Source organism: Delphinapterus leucas, chromosome 1 (genome assembly GCF_059928025.1).
Source record: "Delphinapterus leucas isolate spDelLeu-1000000601 "Yukka" chromosome 1, BTC_Dleu_Yukka2, whole genome shotgun sequence".
Lineage (NCBI taxonomy): Eukaryota > Metazoa > Chordata > Mammalia > Artiodactyla > Monodontidae > Delphinapterus > Delphinapterus leucas.
The window spans coordinates 40,960,029-40,981,454 of NC_143129.1; positions in this window are offsets into that span (position 1 = coordinate 40,960,029).

Consider the following 21,426-nt stretch of genomic DNA (forward strand, 5'->3'; position numbering starts at 1 on the left):
CCCAATGTAGTTATTCAAAAAGAAAAAAAGTTGTCTATTCCAGGATGCCAAGGTACTTGTCTGATCTTCCTTTCAGGTTTAACAAGTTTCTTTTATCTGAGAGCCTCTAATTGGAGCCCCATCACTAAAGTTTTGGCAAACACCATTCATTTATCCACACAAAATCGGGACACCTAGTCTCATTGATCATATATCAGAAACAAGAAACCCAAGGTCCTAAGAGAGCTCCTCCCCCAAAGGGCAAGATGCAAGCTTAGGGAATGGAGGGTCTTCCATACCAAACTCTCACATAGATGCGTCCACTGTGCTGTCCCCAGCCAGAGATGATAGTGGCTTGAAACGGACAGAGATGGAGTACTAGGAAAGAAGTGGAGATAGAACTCATAGGATGTGACACTGAATTGGATGGGGATGAAGGAAAGGAAGGATCTAGGATGACTCCTGGAATTTGTCCCACAGACACACTTAGTCCTGTGCAAAATGCTGCTAGTTCAAGGTTGTTTTTTTTTTTGTTTTTCTTTGTTTTTTTTCCATTGAGCATTGTTTGTGATAGGAAAGCTTAGGAATAAACATCAAAAAGGGACTGTCTAAATAATTATGCTATATCTACTCAATGGAATGCGGTAGAAACAGAATAAAACAATGAAAAACTCCAAAGAAAAATCTCTAGTATATATCTTTGCGTTAAAAACTGTCTTAACAGTATGTACAGTATACTACCATTGGCATATAATAAAAGGGGAAAAATACATCTAGTCTCATTTGCTTATATATGCATAAAATATCTCTGGAAGAGTATACCAAGAAGTTGGTAGCACTGGGTACTTTTGGGGAGGGGAACTAGGTGGATGGGGGCAGGGTGAGAAGGAGCCTTGTCATTGTACATCATTTTGTATTTCTTGAATTTTGAATCATGTGACTATGTTACTTTCTTAGTTTTCTATTGCTTCTATAGCAAATTACCACAAATGCAGTGGCTTAAAACAGCCCAAATTTATTATCATATAGTTTTGTATGTCAGAGGTTTGACCTGGGTTTCACAGGGTTAAAATCAAGATGTTAGAAAGGTTGTGTTCCTTTCTGGAGGCTATAGAGGAAAATGTGTTGCTTTGCCTTTTCTAGCTTCTAGAGGCTGTCCATATTCCTTGGCTCATGGCCAGCAATGTTGCATGTCTCCAATGTCCTTCCATAGTCATATCCCTCTGACCACAGCCAGAGGTCCTTTTTATTCTTTCCAGTTTTACTGAGATATAATTGACATACAGCACCGTATAAGTTTAAGTGTACAGCACAATGATTTGACTTACATACGTCATGAAATGATTACCACAGTAAGTTTAGTGAACATCCATCATATCATATAGATACAAAATTAAAGAAATAGAAAAAAATGTTTTCCTTGTGATGAGAACTCTTAGGATTTACTTACTCCTTAACTCCTTAACAACTTTCATGTGTAACATACAGCAGTGTTCTTAAGTTTCTCAAGTTGTACATTACACCCTAGTACTTATTTATCTTAGAACTGGAAGTTTGTACCTTTTGACTGCCCTCATCCAATTCCCCCTCCCCCCACCCACTGTCTCTAGTAACCACAAATCTGATCTCTTTTTCCATCAGTTTGTTTGCTTGTTTTTGTAGCATAATTGACGTACAGCACTATGTTAGTTCCTGTTACACAACATAGTGATTTGATATTTCTATACATTTCAAAATGATCACCACAATAAGTGTAGTTACCAATAAGTGTAGTTACCATTTGTCACCATACAAAGATATTACATTATTATTGACTGTATTCCCCACACTGTACATTTCATACCTGTGACTCATTTACCCTGTGACTGGAAATTTGTATCTCTTAATCTCCCTCACCTATTTCTCCTCTCCCCTTACCCGTTCCCCTCTGGAAACCACCTGTTTGTTCTTTGTATCTATGACTCTGTTTCTATTTTATGTTTGTTCATTTGTTTTGTTTTTTAGATTCCACATATAAGTGAAATCATACAGTATTTGTCTTTCTCTGTCTGACTTATTTCACTTAGCATAGTACCCTCTAGGTCCATCCATGTTGTTGCAAAGATTTCATTCTTTTTTATTGCTGAGTATATTTCATTGTACGTATACATACCACATCTTTTTTATGCATTCATCTACTGGTGGGCACTTAGGTTGCTTCCATATCTTGCTATTGTAAATAAAGCTGCAATGAACATAGGGGTGCATATAGCTTTCTTAATTAATGTTTTTGCTTACTTTGGATAAATACCCAGGAGTGGAATCGATGGACTATATGGTAGTTCTATTTTTAAATTTTTGAGGAATCTCCATACTGTTTTCCACATTGGCTGCCCCAATTTACATTCCTACCAACAGTGCACAAGTCTTCCCTTTTCTCCACATCCTCACCAACACTTGTTATTTATTGTCTTTTTGATGATAGCCGTTCTGACAGGTGTGAGGTGACATCTCATTGTGGTTTTGATTTGCATTTCCCTAATGATTAGTGATGCTAAGCCAGCCAGAGGTCCTTTTAAGCACTCCTGTGATTAGATTCAACCCTCCCAGACAATCCAGGATAATCTCCCCATCATAAGGTTCTTAATTTAACCCCACATGCAAAGTCCCTTTAGCCATGTAAGGTAACATTCGCAGATTTCAGGAATTTGAATATGGACATTTTTAAGGGCCATTATTCTGCCTATCATAATTACCTATTCCAAATATTTAAAAATGCAGAAAAGAAACAATTCCTAAACTTTTCGTTTGAGCTGTTGGAGGGGATAGTGGTGTCTTTTACTGAGTACAGGATCAGGAGAGCAGAAACAAGTTGGGGGAGGTGGAGAATCAATGTCTCTTTTGTGGCATATTAATTTCGAGACGCTGGTAGCCTTTCCAGGGGTGATAATGAGGTTGACAGTTGAATTTATGGGTTTGGTGCTCTCATAGGATTTGTTGGGGCTGGAGATATAAATTTGGGAGATGTATAGAAGGTGGTTAAAGCCATGAAACTGGCTGAGAACTCCCAGGAGTGTGCTTGGATGGAGAAGAGTAGAGCCACAGGTGGGTGAAGGAGGAAGAAGGAGCAGATAGGGCTAAGAAGGAGCACAGGGATGATGTTGGAAAATACCACCTTACCCCCTCCCGGAGGCCTCCTCCCCACTCCCTGGTTTATCTCCATCACCCTCCCGTGTCCATTTTGTTTGCAGGGATGAGCACAATCTGTAATTCTCTCTTTTTTTTTTTTTTGCAATACGCAGGCCTCTCATTGTTGTGGCCTCTCCCATTGCAGAGCACAGGCTCCGGACGCACAGGCTCAGCGGCCATGGCTCACGGGCCCAGCCGCTCCGCGGCATGTGGGATCTTCCCGGACCGGGGCACGAACCTGTGTCCTCTGCATCGGCAGGCGGACTCTCAACCACTGCGCCACCAGGGAAGCCCTGTAATTCTCTTTTATCGTTTCTTGATAGTCTGTCTCCCCCCACTGTCCTGCGAGCTCCAGGAGAGCAGGGCTCTGGCTGTCTGGATCACTGCTGTATCTCCAGCACCTAACCCAGTGCTTGGCTCAGAGTAGGCACTCAATAAATACTTGTTGATTGAATGAGTGGATAAAAACAAACAAACTTAATCCATACATTTACCCCCAATCCATAAACAAAGAAGATGGCTCTAAAGTTTCAAAGTTAAGGAAAAAACAGTGCTGACCTTCTATATCCTCCACTGACTATTGCCCCTAGGTAGGCTTGCATAGCAGTTGTCTACTAGGCATGATTTTAAAATAACCAGGAAGATACCTCTGTTCCACCTGGTGTTGGCTTGCTTGAAATTCCACCATTGTCCACGTATTCCCTAGGGTAAGTCATTAGCTTCTTAGCATAGCACCTAGCACCCAGCAAGCACTCAATACATTTTAGCTATTCTTTTTATCTGGTCTTTTAGTGATGCAAATACCCCTGGGAAAGATGGCCCACTGAGTCATCATTAACCCCTTAGTATGAATTAGTTTCTCAGCAGGAATGGTTAAGGGAGGACCTCAGGGTGGGAGCAGGGGTGGAATTGCAGAAAGGGAGAAAGGTTTCCAAAAAACCACTAGGGAATCTAAAGCAAATCTCAGCTTGTGGTTTTGCTGAGGCCCACACTGACACAGCATGAAGATTTCTTTGCAAGCAGCGCCAGCCACTGGTGTTTCATTTCGGGGGGGTGGTGTGTTTCCCTCTGAGCCCAGCCAGGCAGTGGAGGAAATGAAGAGGCTCTCAAGGGAGGGGCAAGGGAAAGAGGCCAGGGTAGGGTGATAGAGAGCAGGGGGTGAGAGCAGCTGCCTCTTCAGCATGGATGGCTTCTCCTGCTGCTGCTGCTTCTGGCCCAAGAGACAGGTAACCGGTTCAAGGAGGGCTGAGACTTTGCTTTCCGTTTCTTTCCTACTTGCCTGGAATCTGGGCTCAACAAGGATGAACTGGGTGCTGTATAGCCTAAAGGGATTAGAGAACAAGACACCTCCCCCTTCCCTTAAACTGCTCCCTAGGGTGCTGTATGTCCCAAACCCCCAAATCAGATGCATAATCTGACAGCTGTTTATGCGGACAATGGGAAAGAATATTGTCCCTGTGGTTAAGGTATGTCTAAGGCTCTTAGGAAGAGGATTGAGCTGCAGGTTTAGTGCCTAATGACAGGTAGCTTGAGAACCTGCAGACAAATGTGTATATATATATATATATATATATTTTTTTTTTTTTTTTTTTGCGGTACACGGGCTTCTCACTGTTGTGGCCTCTCCCGTTGCGGAGCACAGGCTCCTGACGCGCAGGCTCAGCGGCCATGGCTTACGGGCCCAGCCGCTCCGCGGCACGCAGGATCCTCCCGGACCAGGGCACGAACCCGCGCCCCCTGCATTGGCAGGCGGACCTTCAACCACTGCACCACCAGGGAAGCCCCAAATGTATATTTTTGAGTACAAATTTCCCCCATTTGTCCTAGATCCTAAACTAGACAGCGAGACCCTTGAGGGCAGGAACCATGCTCTAGTCCTAGACTTCTTAACCCAGCACAGTGGCTGGCACATGGGGATTTGTCTACACCTGCGTGGTCCAATATGGTGAGCTCTTGAAAGACGGCTAGTCTGAACTGAGATGTGCTGTCGGTGTAATGTGCTTACTGATTTTGAAGACTTAGTAAAAAAAAAACCCATAAAATATCTCATTCATAATTTTTATATGAGTACAAGTTGAAATGATCATATTTTGGATATATTGGGTTCAAAAAATATATTATTAAGATGAATGCCATCTGTTTCTTCTTATTTTCTTTAATGTGGCTACTAGAACTTTTGGAATCACACATGTGGCTTGCATTATATTTCTATTGGACATCTCTGGTCTATCCTGCCCTGGCCTCGTTTCTCCCACCTTTTCCTGTTCTCCTCAACTCTCTAATCAGACTAGAGATGCCCTTCGTCTTGGACATCTAAAGCCCTCAGACTCTCATTGGCCAGGGTAGGATCTCCTGTGTATTTTTTATTTGTTAAGTCACTGATTGCACTTTAGCAATGCTTTGTTCATGCATGTAGTCTGTAACCACACCCTTTGTTCTAGGATAAAGGAATTCAGGTGGCAACAGATAGGAGGGGGACCAACTTTTATTAAGCACCAGGGCTACCAACTTCACAGATGTTAATCTCCTTTACATTTATTTTCATGACAGCTCTGTGTGGTGGGCATATTTACTTTTTCAGATAAATGAACTGAGGCTCAGAGGGCTCCTGTAAGTTGCCCAAGATTACCCACCTAGTAGGAGGTGCAGAGTCAGAACTTGAAACCTGGTGTGTTTGGCTCAAGGGCAAGTTGCCCCCCACCCACACCCCGACCAGTAGCACAGGCTTCATTTTTGCATCATTTGAAATGAGACTGCAGGGGTTCCCCCATGCTTCTGTGGGTCCTGCCTGAACATGGAAGGGGCTCAGTAACCCCTTGTGCACGAGCACAAGGCTGGGTCTCAGAACACCTGGGTGCATCCTAGTCCTGGCGTGGCCCCTAACTTACTAAGTGGCTTAGGACAGGTAGCTTTCGCCTCTGTAAAACAAAGAGGGCCTTCACAGCTGTGATCCCAGTTGTGACAGCTGGGGACACCGAATTATGCTGCCCTTGTCACTTCATCACTAATGGTTCACACCTGAAATTAGAGGACTTTTTTCTATGTAAGATTTCTTTTCAACACTGTGAGAGCCTCTTACTTCCTCATGTCCAAATTTGTGTTGAATATGCTGAAAACTAAATTCCAGACAAGGGAATCCACATTGTGCGGGTGGGCAGGAAACCTCAAGTTCGCTTTCAAGGATCAGGGGGCTTTTGATGCCCGCCCACACGGCAGGCACTTTCCAGAGGGGTTTCATGCTGGTGCGTGTCATGGGAATTTTGCTCTGGTATCATTGCTCTAATGACTAGAAATCCTCATTATCTGTTTAGCAGATCGGAGAGGAATGCCAATCTCTTCAAAACCTGCTTACTAATCCTCCCTGAAAAGCCGTTTTATGAGAGCGGCATGAAAGCTGGGACGCCCTAAGGAATGCTTTCTTTAGGCCTCTGACAGCAGCCTCTCTCCTTGTCAGAGCTGAATGGAAAGAGCAAATAAAGTCCAGCCTGGGGGCTCCTCCAGCTGCAGCTCTGATGCATCCACAGGCAGTTAAGCTCCCTAAGGCCACCCCCGCCCCCCAACTCAGGCCTTAAACCTTTTTATTCAATGCCCTCTGATTGCTGCTAAGAAGGCCTAGGAAGGCTAATTTTCCAAACGACTTGCCATTTCTTGTTCCCAGTCTCTGAAGGGTAAATCGAAGTGTCCTGAAGTAGTTAGTTCTTCTAAATGGATTTCAGGGTGAATATAATTTTTCTCTCTCTAACTTGGCAGAGCCCTAAATTAATTCAATGATAGTCTTTGAGACCTTGATGTTTGAAAAAAATGGGCCAGGGAATAAATCCTTCATCTAAACCCCTTTGAAACTTGGCTCTGGAGTTACAAGGTGGGGTGGGGAAAAGGGACAGAAAGAACTGCTAGTAAGGATTTCAAAACCTACTTCTTTCTTTTTTTAAATTTATTTAAAAAATTTTTATACAGTTTTTAAAGGTTACTTTCCATTTACAGTTATTACAAAATATTGGCTCTAATCCCCGTGTTGTACAATATCCTTGAGCCCGTCTTACACCCAATAGTTTGTGCCTCCCACTCCCCTACCCTATCCTGCCCCTCCCCCACTCTCTCCCCACTGGTAACCACTGGTTTGTTCTCTATATCTGTGAGTCTACTTCTTTTTTGTTATATTCACTGGTTTGTTGAATTTTTTAGATTCCACATATAAGTGTTAACATACAGTATTTGTCTTTCTCTGTCTGACTTATTTCACTTAGCATAATGGTCTCCAAGTCCAGCCATGCTGCTACAAATGGCAAAATTTTGTTCTTTTTTATGGCCAAGTAGTATTCCATTGTATGTATATGTGTGTGTGTGTGTGTGTGTGTGTGTGTGTGTCTGTGTATCACATCTTCTTTACCCATTCATCTGCTGATGGACACTTAAGTTGCTTCCCTCTCCTGGCAATTGTAAATAATGCTGCTGTGAACATTGGGGTGCATGTATCTTTTCGAAGTAGTAAAACCTATTTCTTTTTTTAATGTGATTATTAGCAACAAGTGACTATTATTCAACGCATTCCATGACTGCTAACTAGTCAGGGACCCTTGCCTGACATTGTGTGGCTGTAAATAAAATGAGGGAAACGTTTTATATGAGCAAAAGCCCTGTTAAGTTACTTCTGGAAAACAAACCACAAACTAGCTTTTTAAAAGATCTTTTCAGCGTGTTGACAATGGCAATGGTCAAGGCATTCTGTTACCTTCAAATTAAGTTTTTCTGTGAGAATCTGTAAGAAAAGACCACAGGTGGGTAACCTAAACTTGTAAGGCAGCAGCTTTGATGGGAAGAACAAGATAAAGATGTTTTTCAGTTTTGCTGAAGCTTGTTATTTGTACACCCCAAAAGACCACAACCTTCAGAGACAGGGAAAAAGCATCTGAAAAAACAAAGGCAAAAATGACAAAGCTTAATCTTAGCAAGGCTATAAGGGCACGTCATTACTCCAGGGAACAGTTTTGCACATTCAGAAACTGCAGAGGGAAATTGATGTGTGCTTTAAACTGGGTCAAGAGCCTTTTAAGGCAGGGAGCACACAGTAGACACTCAATAAATGCCGAATAAATAGGACGTGGTGAGGGGTTGGCCCTTTGCTGACTTGCTATTCTCGGGCCCTCTCGCCTGCTCCTAAAGCTGCTGGAAGGGCTCTGCGTCCTCAAAGACAGAGAAGAAAGGAGTGGGGCACACACATGCCCATTCAGTGGTCCACAGAATGATGGGGCGACAGCAAAACACCTCTTCCTAAGGGCTCAGTGATGTCTCTATTTGGATGCATCTTGAAATCCTGACAGAGCAGTCTTGGCTGTAAGCTTGGCAGTACGCCCTTGGGTGTGCCGGGTGGGGGATGAAGATGAGGGAGGCAGTGAGAAGGGTGATGGAGAGCGGACATTGGCCATGAGGGCGATGCTGCAGGTGCTCCAGGGCCTTCAGAGGGGCCCGGTAGGAGGCTGACACCCCGTCCCCAACAACACGTCGGGTGATGCAGCTAGTCCTTCCTCCAAGCTGCACAAATAAAAAAAGAGCCAGGCGTGCCCCGGTCCGGGAGGATCCCACATGCCGCGGAGCGGCTGGGCCCGTGAGCCATGGCCGCTGAGCCTGCGCGTCCGGAGCCTGTGCTCCGCAACGGGAGAGGCCACAACAGTGAGAGCCAGTAAATCTGGCAGGAATGTCTGGAGGGTGATGGAGGGTGGAGGCCCGGAGGATCTGGGACTGGAACCTGAGTCCTCGCTCTGGCAGCAGATTCTTCCCAAGCCACCCACGGTGCTCTCCCTGGCTCCCTCCCTGGCTCCCTCTTTCACAGCGGCTCCTCCTCTGCATACAGCTTTGAATTTCAAAATGAGCTAAATATAAAGTGACTCCAGTGAGGTGTAGGCGCTGGGTGCACTAGATTAAGATGACATTTACTGAAATGTGTTTTAAAATAGATCCCAGGAAAATGGAGATGGTCTAACCCTTGCTCATCACATATCAAAATAGATTCCTGGCAGAAAAAACAGGTTCACTGCAAACTGCTTCACTGACCTACATTAGAAGTAGCAGACGTTACTAGAAAGAGGTCAGAGTGGCAAGATAAATTAGATCTCTGTTAGATGCAAGGAGAGATGCTCCGTAAATAGAAGGGGAAAATTAGGGGTTGTGAAAAGAAGTTTTACTGTCAGGAGAATTTTTTTTTTCTCCTCCAGCTGCAGGGTTCACAGGCAGCTTCAGTTATCCCCAGGCTGCCTTTTGGCAATTCCATTTGCTTCTGCACACTTTGAAAGAACTAGCTTCACTTTCCAAAGCTTCTGTTATTGCGGTACTGGAGGTCTCAGAGTTCTCAACCCACCTCCTCCCCCTCACTCTCCTAATTCCAATTCTCTCCTTTCATCCATAACCTCATGAGGGCCTGACGCACTGGAGAGTGGGAGCAGCTCTCTCCCCTTCTATCTTTTCTCTCCTCTCCTCCCCACTTTCAGTACAATGTACGCTCACTGAAGAAAAATTAGAAAACACAGAGGAGTAAGAAAGGAGACTATGAAAGTCATGAGGAATCTCACCACCCAGAGAAAATGATCATTGCCAATGATGTGGACGTGGAAAGATGGCCATAATATATTGCTAGGTGGGGAAATAAAGAATACACAGTGCATGCATGCAGACACGTACACATACAGTGTATTCATTTTAATGGAGAATATTTGACATTCTATTGTGTTATCTGCCTTTTGTTGACTCGACAGTATGATGTGAGCATCTTTCCCTATCAATAAATTTGTTTCCACAGATCACTTTAATGGTTAAATCTTATTCCGCTTTATGGATATCCCACAACTGACACCACAATCCACTATCCCAAGGTTGTTTCTTCATCCCGAGGATGTTTCTTTACTGCTGCTCTTGTAAATGACTTGGCAGTCACCTGTCTTAACGTGCGAATCTCTGCACACATCCTTGGCAATTTCCTCAGGATAAATTCCTCTAAGTGGAGTTGCTGGGTCAGAGAAGTATGGACGTTTTCAGGGTTTTTTGATGCATACCACCAAATTGTTCTTCACAAAGATTGCAACAACTTGCCTGCCTGACAGAACACTTGCCAAGGCTGAGCATTTTCATCCTTTTTTATTTTTTTAAAGGTTTTTTGTTGTGGACCATTTTTTTAAAAGTCTTTGTTGAATTTGTTACAATATTGCTTCTGTTTTATGTTTTGATTCTTTGGTCGGAGGCATGTGGGACCTTAGCTCCCCGACCAGGGCACCCACACCCCCTGCATTGGAAGGCAAAGTCTTAACCACTGGACTGCCAGGGAAGTCCCTCATCCTTTTTTTTTTTTTTTTTAAATGTTTTTAAATTGTTGCTTTAACTTTCTTTAATTATTAGTGAGATGGAACTTATTTAAAGATGTATGCATCTGGCCATTTGCATGCATATTTGTCCAAACATTTCTTGAGCATCAGTTAGGTGCTATGGCTGGGTTTACAGCAGTGTGCAATGATTGGTGAGTCAATGCCTCCTTTCGGGAAGGGTCTCAGTCTAGTGGGGAAGCCAGACAAAGTTACAGAAGATTTCAGCTTTGTGTGACAAGTGCTATGGTCTGAGATGTTGTGTGGGAGAGTCACCCAGCCTGGTAACCTTGAGGGGTGGGGAGTGGAGAAGGAAGACTTCCTGGAGGAGAGGACAGCTCAGTTTAGTCCTGATGGAAGAATAGGAGAAAGGGAAGGTGTTCAGGGGCCTATATACAGGCAAGGATGGACACAGGGTCTGGGGAAACTAAGAAGAGCAGTTTTGTGGTAGCATCAGGTATAATAGGAACTACTAAGTGACAAGACTGGAGATGTGGGCAGCCAGATGGTGACAGGCTTCACATGCCTGTGTAAGGCCTTTGGACAATATTCTGGCAGTTGTTGGGAGACACTGACCCCTGGCAAGCAGATTTATGCACAATAATAATAATATGTGTGAGGCAACATGGTCCTAGAAGAGACCTGGATGCCTCACTGGCTGGCCTCTGCCCCAGTCACTTTATAACAAATCATGAGAAAGTGCAGGGTTTCTGCTGTCTCCTGTGGTACCTTTGTGGGAATAACAAAGAAGTGCCCCTTTCTCAAGAAAAGTCTTTTCAAGTTAGTAGATTATGTACTTCTCAGTAATAACAAAGCAAACAAAAGTTTATTCTCCATAAATTATATACACAAAATTATCGAATACAAAATAGTAGAAAATTAGTGTTTTTAGTCACAAATATTAGGAACGCAAAACTTCTGGGATATAACAATTTCTTGTGAGATAGTTTCAGTTGTAAAGTAATTTTCATGAAAACAAAAGTTTCTGTGGCAATGTCAATGCTTGCTTGTTCCAATATCTTATTTTCCATAGAAATGGTCACTAGATTTGACAGTCTTTCTTGTGATATCATGGGTGTTAAGTAGTTTTTAAATAATTTTAAATGTGAGAATCTACATTTTCCACTGGTGACTGATACTGCCAATGTTATTGTATCCTGAGAGCTACAATGGTTTTAGTAAAATGTGTCTAATATATTATTGATGCAAATATATTGATGCATTTCACATGAGTCAACTAGATTTTTCTGACATCAATGTCTCATCGTTATCATATTTCCTACCATGTTCCTCCATTTCTATCATGGTTTTTTTTTTTTGCCATGCCACAAAGGCTTGTGGGATCTTAGTTCCCTGACCAGAGATAGAGCCCATGCCCCCAGCAGTGGAATTGCAGAGTCCTAACTGCTGGACTGCCAGGGAGTTCCCTCAATTATGTATTTTTAATGGTTGTAGAAGTTCATATTTATCATAATTGTTTTCAAATTACACATGTCATCTAGAATACTGCACTTTTTAAAGAGCTATTGCTGTTTCCAATATAGAAAAAAATTTTTGATTTTGATATTGACCTTTGTATTGTAAAAGGGCTGGTCCTGGGGTTCACAGTTAAGATGAGTCTTCGCTTTCCTTTTTCTAATATTTTCTATTTTGGAGAAGGTGGCATCAATGTCAAGAGGCTACAATTTGTTTGGCATCAATAATATATATTTCATTAACTGTTTTATGAACCGGGTAAAACTTTGTGTTTTTTCAAAGTGCTTCTTTTTTTTTATATTTTATTTATTTAAAATTTTTGGCTGCATCAGGTCTTCGTTGTGGCACGCAGTCTCTCTCGTTGAGGCGCGTGGGCTCAGTAGTTGTGGGGCATGGTCTTAGTTGCCCCGTGGCATGTGGGATCTTAGTTTCCCGACCAGGGATCAAAGCCGCGTCCCCTGCATTGGAAGGCAGATTCTTTACCACTGGAGCACCAGGAAAGTCCCTCAAAGTGCTTTAATCTCCTGTAATGTTTTCAAATATATTGTGTACATTACCTTTTTTTTGGCTGCGTTGGGTCTTTATTGCTGTGCACGGGCTTTCTCTAGTTGCAGCGAGTGGGGACTCCTCTTCCTTGTGGTGGGTGGGCTTCTCATTGCTGTGGCTTCTCTTGTTGCAGAGCACGGGCTCTAGGTGCATGGGCTTCAGTAGTTGTGGTGCGTGGGCTCAGTAGTTGTGGCTCGCAGGCTCTAGAGCACAGGCTCAGTAGTTACAGCACACGGACTTAGTTGCTCCGTGGCATATGGGATCTTCCTGGATCAGGGCTTGAACCCGTGTCCCCTGCATTGGCAGGCGGATTCTTTTCTTGTTTTGAATTTTATTTATTTATTTTATACAGCAGATTCTTATTAGTTATCTATTTTATACATATTAGTGTATACATGTCAATCCCAATCTCCCAAATCATCACACCACCACCACCCCCTGCCGCTTTCCCCGCTTGGTGTCCATATGTTTGTTCTCTACATCTGTGTCTCAATTTCTGCCCTGAAAAACCGGTTCATCTGTACCATTTTTCTAGGTTCCACATATATGGCAGGCAGATTCTTAACCACTGCACCACCAGGGAAGTTCCTGTACATTAACTTTTGATTTTTGCTTTTTTCATATTTATGTTGTCATAAATTTGTCATATGTTGTCATAAATTTTATGCCAAATTAGTGTTGAACAAATGTATTTTAAAAAATAGTTTTTCAAAAGCATAGCTTTGGCTTGTGTTTTAGAATCTATATCTTTACTAATATCAATGATTTCTAAAAGACTTTTCCATACTGCCTCTAATTGAGTTTTTCCAGTCACACTGTTTTCAATTGACTTTTCCATCGTTTATTTGACAGTTGTCTCAAATTTATGTTTGATTACTCTGTTTTCAATACTCTCCAATGTTTCACTGAATTCAAACAGTTCTTGGATTATATAACAGGATTTGGCAATGTCAAAAGAATTTTTTGCTATATTACTTTCTACTAGGTTTAAATAATGGGCAGCCTTAGAACTTTTGGGGTATCTTATGTTGAAATCCATTAAGTTTGTCATAAATTTTTTTGTCATTGTTGTAACCCTGCCCCCTCAAATTGTTATTATGGCCTAGCTTCAGTGTTTTCTTGTTGGCGGTCTACTAAAAATCTACTAAAAACCCTCCTCCGGCTATAAAATTTACTGTGGAAAAAATTTCTTTAATGTTTTCATGTATATATATTTGCATTTTGAAAATTTAAAAATCTAAAAATAACTGTTTCACATGGCTTACATCAAGAGATGTGCCGGGCTTCCCTGATGTTGCAGTGGTTGAGAGTCCGCCTGCCGATGCACGGGACATGGGTTCGTGCCCCGGTCCGGGAAGATCCCACATGCCGCGGAGCGGTGGGCCCGTGAGCCATGGCTGCTGAGCCTGCACGTCCGGAGCTTGTGCTCCCCAACGGGAAAGGCCACAACAGTGAGAGGCCCGTGTACCGCAAAAAAAAAAAAAAAAAAAGAGATGTGCCTTAATTATTTAATTGTGTAACATTTAACATTTCTTACAATGTTCAAAACTATTTTGGTCAACAAATCTGCTATATTTTAATTATTCGACTTTTGTTTTTCATTCACGAAATAATGTGTAATGTTATTTGGTGTTTGTATCCTGGATAAATGTTCTGCTTCATTGCTATTATTAATCTTCTATGATTTCTGCAAGTGGAGAAAAATCTCATTAGAATGCTCATACAGTATATGTATAACTGATTCACTTTGTTATACAGCAGAAACTAACACACCATTGTAAAGCAATTATACTCCAATAAAGATGTAAAAAAAAAAAAAAGAGTACACATGCCATGTGGCCTCGGGAAGAGTTCATAATGTGACCCAAGAATAAAACAGCAAGTTAAGAGAACTGGTTTTAATTTAGAAGAGTGTCTTCAATTATCCACTAATATATATATATATATATATATTTATTTATTATTATTTTTTTTTACAGAGTAAATTTCTCTACTTTATTTCTAACTACAAGAAAAGAGTATGGCATATGATCCACAAAACCAGTATAGATACTATACTATCTGGAAAAGAAATGATAAAATGATGGTTTCAACACATACACACACACACACACACAAAACGAATGCTCATACATTTTCTTGGATCATCCTCAATGCTAGATAATATCTTGCTAAAAACATAATTGTGTTTATTATGTGTTCAACAAGAGAATGTCAATATTTTCTTTATCATACAGAATCTGTTTTGCAGCATTAATAATTACATATTTTTCAAATCAGATTTGAAATTTGAATATATGGTACTACTATTAATGTTCATTTTAGATTCTTCATGATTACAAAAAATAATAGTGCTAAATGTTCTCAATCTTTGTGCTCTTTCTTAGTTTCCAGTTGATTTTTTTCATTCTCAAATTGCTGGCAAAAGGTAGAATCCTTTGACTGAAGTGTAATAAGTAACCAGAACCTAGTGATTTTTTTCCCTCACCATTTAGAAAAATTTGTGTCCGTTATATTGCCCTAAACTTCCAACCTGTGTTATCTTATGTAAAGTAAAAATTTCATACTTGACATGGGTAATTTTCAGCAAGAGTGCGCCTTTGTTTCACACTCAAACTACTTGGCCATATATTTGGGTTCTTTGCATTTTTTTCTAGTTTTTCTTGAAATCTATCAGTCATGGTTGACGATGGAATGAAAACGTAAATTCACATCCTACTCACGTTTCTGTGACACATTCACTGAAACCTACGGCTCTGAACTTTTATTTTTATCTTTTTGGCATTTCGCCTTTTCCTCCCCAAATTTATTCAACAATACAAAAGGTTTTATTTCATTTCTTCTGTAGGCAGCTTTTCATTTTCTGTTTTTGGTTTGATATCTTTTTTCTTTCCAATATCATGGGAGCAATAACATATGAGCTTAGTATTTTATTTTAGAATGTGTAGCTTTAAAAAATATTATGTAGCAAGCTATGAAATGTAACTGCAGTTAATTTTTGTCATAAAGAAATTTCCTTTATACAGGGAGGAAAGAAATTTAATGGAATACTACTCAGCCAGAAAAAGAATGAAATCCTGCCTTTTGCAACAACACGAATGGACCTAGAGGGTATTATGCTAAGTGAGATACATCAGACAGAGAAAGACAAACACTGTATGGTTTCACTTATATGTGGAACCTAAAAAACAAAACAAATGAACAAACATAACAAAACAAAAATAGAGTCATAGATATAGAGGACAAATACATGGTTGTCAGAGGGGAGGGGGGTGAGGGAAGGAGAGAAATAGGTGAGAGAGATTAAGAGGTACAAACTTCCCGGTGCAAGGTAAATGAGTCATGGGAATGAAATGTACAGGGATTATGGTCAATAATTATGTAGTATCTTTGTATGGTGACAGAGGGTGACTAGACTTACTGTGATCATTTTGAAATGTATAGAAATATTGAATCACCATGTTGTGTAACAGGAACTAACATGGTGCTGTAAGTCAATTGCACTTCAAAAACAAACAAACTGATAGAAAAAGAGATCAGATTTATAGTTTCCAGAGACAGGGGTGGCTGGAGGGGGAATTGGATGAGGGCAGTCGAAAGGCACAAACTTCCAGTTCTAAGATAAATAAGTACTAGGGTGTAATGTACAACCTGAGAAATATAACTGCACACTGCTGTATGTTACACATGAAAGTTGTTAAGGAGTTAAGGAGTAAGTAAATCCTAAGAGTTCTCATCACAAGGAAAACATTTTTTTTCTGTTTCTTTAATTTTGTATCTATATGCGATGATGGATGTTCACTAAACTTACTAAACTTACTGTGGTAGTCATTTCATGACGTATGTAAGTCAAATCATTGTGCTGTACACCTTAAACGGTGCTGTATGTCGATTATATCTCAATAAAACTGAAAGAAAAAATTCCTTTAACAACCGTAAACAGTAGCGCTCCTTTAATTCATTACATAACAATCTCTAATTTAGGAATATAAATAATTACTTTGTATATATGTAATGATAAATGAACATCCGTTACTACAAAAGTAAGTTATGTCATAATGAAAATCTGGTAGATTAAATTTGGAACTCTGAGCTACTGTTCAGGCAGACAATATGAATTATAACACAAAATTTTAAATTTAGCCAATACACAAATACTTACAGAGGATTTTTAAAAATCTAGATAAAAATCAAAACAACAGTTGGAAAAGCAGCTCCTTGTTTGGAAACACTAGTCATTGTAGATGTTTTAAATTAACAAAGTCTTCATCAACCTCTTTCTGCTTTACTTATGAAGCAAATAAATGTTGACATTGTTAGAAAAAGTCTTTTTATTTCTATCTGTCAGAAAATTACCATAATAAATGGATTTTTGTTAGATAAGATATTTTATTGTTATTTTTCAGAAAATTATTGTAGTAAGAATATAAATCATCTACCTTTGGAATCAGTAGTCAAATAAAAATGTGGAAAAAATTCAAAATAATAACAATGTCTATGATGGGGATAGTCCCCTTGGATGTCATGCCCTTGAGCAATAAACAACCTGAACAACCCTCCTTGGCTACTCTAAACATTTCTGTGGCCATTACAGCTAATTAAGTGCTCCCATATACATAGAAACAGCCTGTGTAGGTAATGGAGGAAAGACTAAGGGATCCTGAGACCTGTGTTTGGATACTCATCATGAGGTTTGCTGTGACCTTGAGCAATTCACTCACCACTCCCTAGGGATCCTCTATCAGTTCATCTGCAAATGGGAATAAGTATGCCTAATCCTTCAAACTGCTACACGGAGGCCATGGGAGATGTTCCCAGTTCTGAGTAGTAAATGAAATCATGAGATGTGCATGGGGTTTCCATTTTGCACTTGATAAAATGTGCTTTCTTTAAAAATTGTATTGGGCTTCCCTGGTGGCACAGTGGTTGAGGGTCTGCCTGCCGATGCAGGGGACATGGGTTTGTGCCCCGGCCCAGGAGGATCCCACATGCCGCAGAGCAGCTGGGCCCGTGAGCTGTGGCCGCTGAGCCTGCGTGTCCGGAGCCTGTGCTCCACAACGGGAGAGGCCACAATGGTGAGAGGCCCGCGTACTGCAAAAAAATAATAATAATAAATAAATTGTATTATGTTTTTCAAATTGAATGAAGTACATGTGCAGAGCCAGCAAAAGACAGTAATACCAATGAATTTGGAATCAGTTCCTGTTAAGTCACCTGTGGACAGCTGCTGGTTTCACATGTCCGGAGGTGAGCTTCTGTAGGAGCCTGAGAGGCTGACATTCTGATTTTCTTAGGAAGCCAAATATTAAGGCAATTGTTGGAAGCTTGCAAATAAGCCACCATGCAAACTGAAAACCTAAAGGTGATCTTTACAGCAACCCCCAACCAATAAATGGCTCTGTAATAAACCTCAAGAGGACACAGAGTTTCTATTTTGAGAAATGAAATTTTGCAAAAACAAACAGAAAAGCAGTTAAAGTCCCAGAAATGGTGAGAATATTTACTTCAGAGGAAGCCAGGAGGAAGTTTGGTTGAACATCCTTCCCGCTCTTTTCCTGATGGCCCCGCTTGATTACAACAGTACTTTTGTGGCCAGCCTGGAAAAAAGGAGTGTGTCCAACCTTTCACTCACTCATTAAGCATTTACTGTGGGCCTGCTACATTCCAGGTACTGGCCTATGGGCTGGTATGAGTCAGATCAGGTGTGATCTCGGTCCACATGGGGCTCTTGAGGTCTCGTTTGTGAACTGTCTTCCCCACACCCTGTTTCCCCAGGTTCTGTCCCTCCTTCCTTCTGCCATCCTAGGTGACAGCTTCCCTTCATCCTCAGGTGTCCAGGATTCCTCCTCTTATGCGTGATTTCAGATGTTCACCGAGGGAAAAGTGACTGTGTGTTCTAACTGCCCTGCCTTTGCTCCTAGCACCCTGGTATGTCCAGAGTCTCAGCACTGCCTATAGAAAGGCTTCCTATCGTCCAGAATCAGCACAAATGGCACCTCCTCCATGCAGCCTTCCCTCATTGCCCAAGTTAGAAATGTTTTGTCTTTTGTTGGATGAATAGCCCTTTGTTGGTACATCATTTTAGCACTGACCACACACCTGCCTTTTCTTACAGCTGTTGGGGGTCAGTGGAGACCTTTTCTGCCAGATTGGACTGGGAGGACAGGGGATACCACTCTCCGAGCCCAGGGCTCATGTCTAATTCCTCTCTACCCCAGCAGCCTGCCTTATGCTGCTGGATACATACCAAACACTAAAAACAATTTGGCTGGATTGGATTTTTTTCTTTGATGTTAGTTGCCCAGAATTAGCTTGATCAAACTCATCTGTTGGTGGCGCTCTGCCATCATGGGTCCATGCATAGCTCTTATGGTCTATATATTTAATATTTTTTGGTCTCCATACCTATTCCCCACCCCCTGCCCCCAACCACCCCACCCTGCCATTGATACACACTCTTGTTTTAATAAAATGCAACCTTCTAATGCATCTAAGTAACCATATTCGTGTAGGCTTGAACCCTTGGCATTGTTTGGGATTGAACTTGCCGTTTGGCCAAGAGGATGAAACACTTCACTGGAGTTTTAGGCACCAGCAGCCAGGGTGGATTTGTTTGGGGGCAGGGCAGGTGGCCCTTGGAATCCAAGGGGGAGGCAGTCAGCAGCTTGGTCTGGCACAGGATTTCTGCTTCCTCCCCCCACTCCCTCCACCTCAGAGCCTGTTCCCCAACATCTGGGCTCTGTCCTCTCTGGCAGAGCCTGTCTACAGCTGCCATGTTGCCAGCCAGGAGGCCCCAGAGAGTTCTTGCTTCCAAGAGATTACCTGTTCTCCTTGACATATACTGCCATTTGAGATGCCCATTTCTGTTTCTCCTGCGTCTTTTGGTTTGTGCTGCTTGATTACACCCTTGGTGAAGTGCCCCTCACCTACCCTGTGGTGAAGAAATTACTTAGCCCAGCAGTTCTCAAATTTTTTGGTCTCAGCGCCCCCTTATACTCTTAAAAATTATTAAGGAGGACTTCCCTAGTGGCGCAGTAGTTAAGAATCCGCCTGCCAATGCAGGGGAAACGGGTTTGATCCCTGGTCCAGGAAGATCCCACATGCCGTGGAGCAACTAAGCCCTTGCATCACAACTACAGAGCCTGCGCTCTAGAGACCGCGAGCCACAACTGCTGAGCCCACGCATTGCAACTACTGAAGCCCGCACGCCTAGAGCCCATGCTCTGCAACAAAAGAAGCCACAGCAATGAGAAGCCCGCGCACCGCAACGAAGAGTAACCCCGGCTCGCAGCAACTAGAGGTTGTCCGGGTGCAGCAACGAAGACACAACGCAGCCCAAAATAAATAAATTAATTAATTTTAAAAAATTATTAAGGAACCCAAAGAGCTATTGCTTATGTAGGCTATATCTATTTATATTTACCACATTAGGGATTAAAACTAAGACAATTTAAAGATATGTATTTAACTAATTTTTAAATGGTACTATAACTATTACATATTAATATAATTAACATGCTTTTATAAAAAATAACCATATTTTCCAAATCATGAAAAATTTAGTGAGAAGAAAGGTGCTGCTTTATGTTTTTGCCAATCTCCTTATTAATACCTGGCTTGATAAAAGAGAGCTAGATTCTCAGATCTGCTTCTGCATTCAGTCTGTTGCCATATCACACATCACGTAGCCTTTGGAAAACTCCACTGGACCTTGAGAAAGGCAGAGAGCGAAAATGGCAACTAGCATCTCAGCACTGTTATGAAAGAGTTTTGACCTCACCAAATCTCTGAAAGGATCTCTGGAACCCCCAGGAGGTCCCTAGACCACACTTTGAGAACTGCCTGCCGCCTTAGGCCATCGGTTTCTTGATGGCAAGCCCATTCCCTGTTCATCATTATTTTAAGCAGACTATGGATTGGGACCCAGTAAATCTTGTTTGAAATACTTGGAAATATCTATGTCATTGAGAGTTATCCCACCCTCACAGTCACCCTGGGAAACACTCTACTTCATCTAGTGCTACTGCTGCGGATGGCATTTGGATTCTTACAGAAGGCAGCCTCCAGAGGTGATGCAATTCTGTGGAATACCCTCAGTGGTCTCAGATCTTTGTTCTTTTAGGAGCAGTTTGATGCTTGGAAATAGCCTAAGGCTATGTGGAGGGAAATCTTGTTAATTATTTGGGTAGTCAATTGGGTAGCACTGCATTTTTGGAGTTCTAAAAAGTAACACTGACTTCTTAAAATTTGGATTGCAAAGCTACTTTAACAAGCATTCCCCTAATTCTACATGTATATTCACACATGTGCAAATGATGTTTGAATACGTTTAATAATTGCATCATCCTTTGAAGAGTAAAAATTGGAAACAAAATCTTAGTGCCCACAACTAGGAGACCAGTTCAATAAACCATGGGCACCCACGGGATAGAACACTTGGCAGCTGAAAAGAAGAATGAGAAAGTTCTATACGTATTGATTACAAATTAACTCCGAAGTATATTAAGTAAAAAGGGAAGAGACAGATCAATATATATAGTATGCTGTCATCCACAGAAAAAAAAAAAAACTGTATCGTGTGTGTGTGTCTATATGCCTGTGTGTCTGTGTGTTTGCTCATGTATACGTAAGGTATACAGCAAACTGAGAATGCTGGTTGCCTCCAGGGAGAGGAACTAGCTGCTTGGGGTGAAGGGTAGAAAAGCAGCTTTTCAACGATTATCCTTTTAAGTTTGAAACCATATGAATGTTACCTAATAAAATAGAAAATTTAGAAGCCCCAAACTGAAAATATTATGACATTCCCTCCTTCTTCCAAAATTAAAAATAAAAACAATTCTTAACACTTACAAAGGCTATACTCCATAAATGAGTTCTTAGAATTGCTTGAGCAATAGAATGATTATCA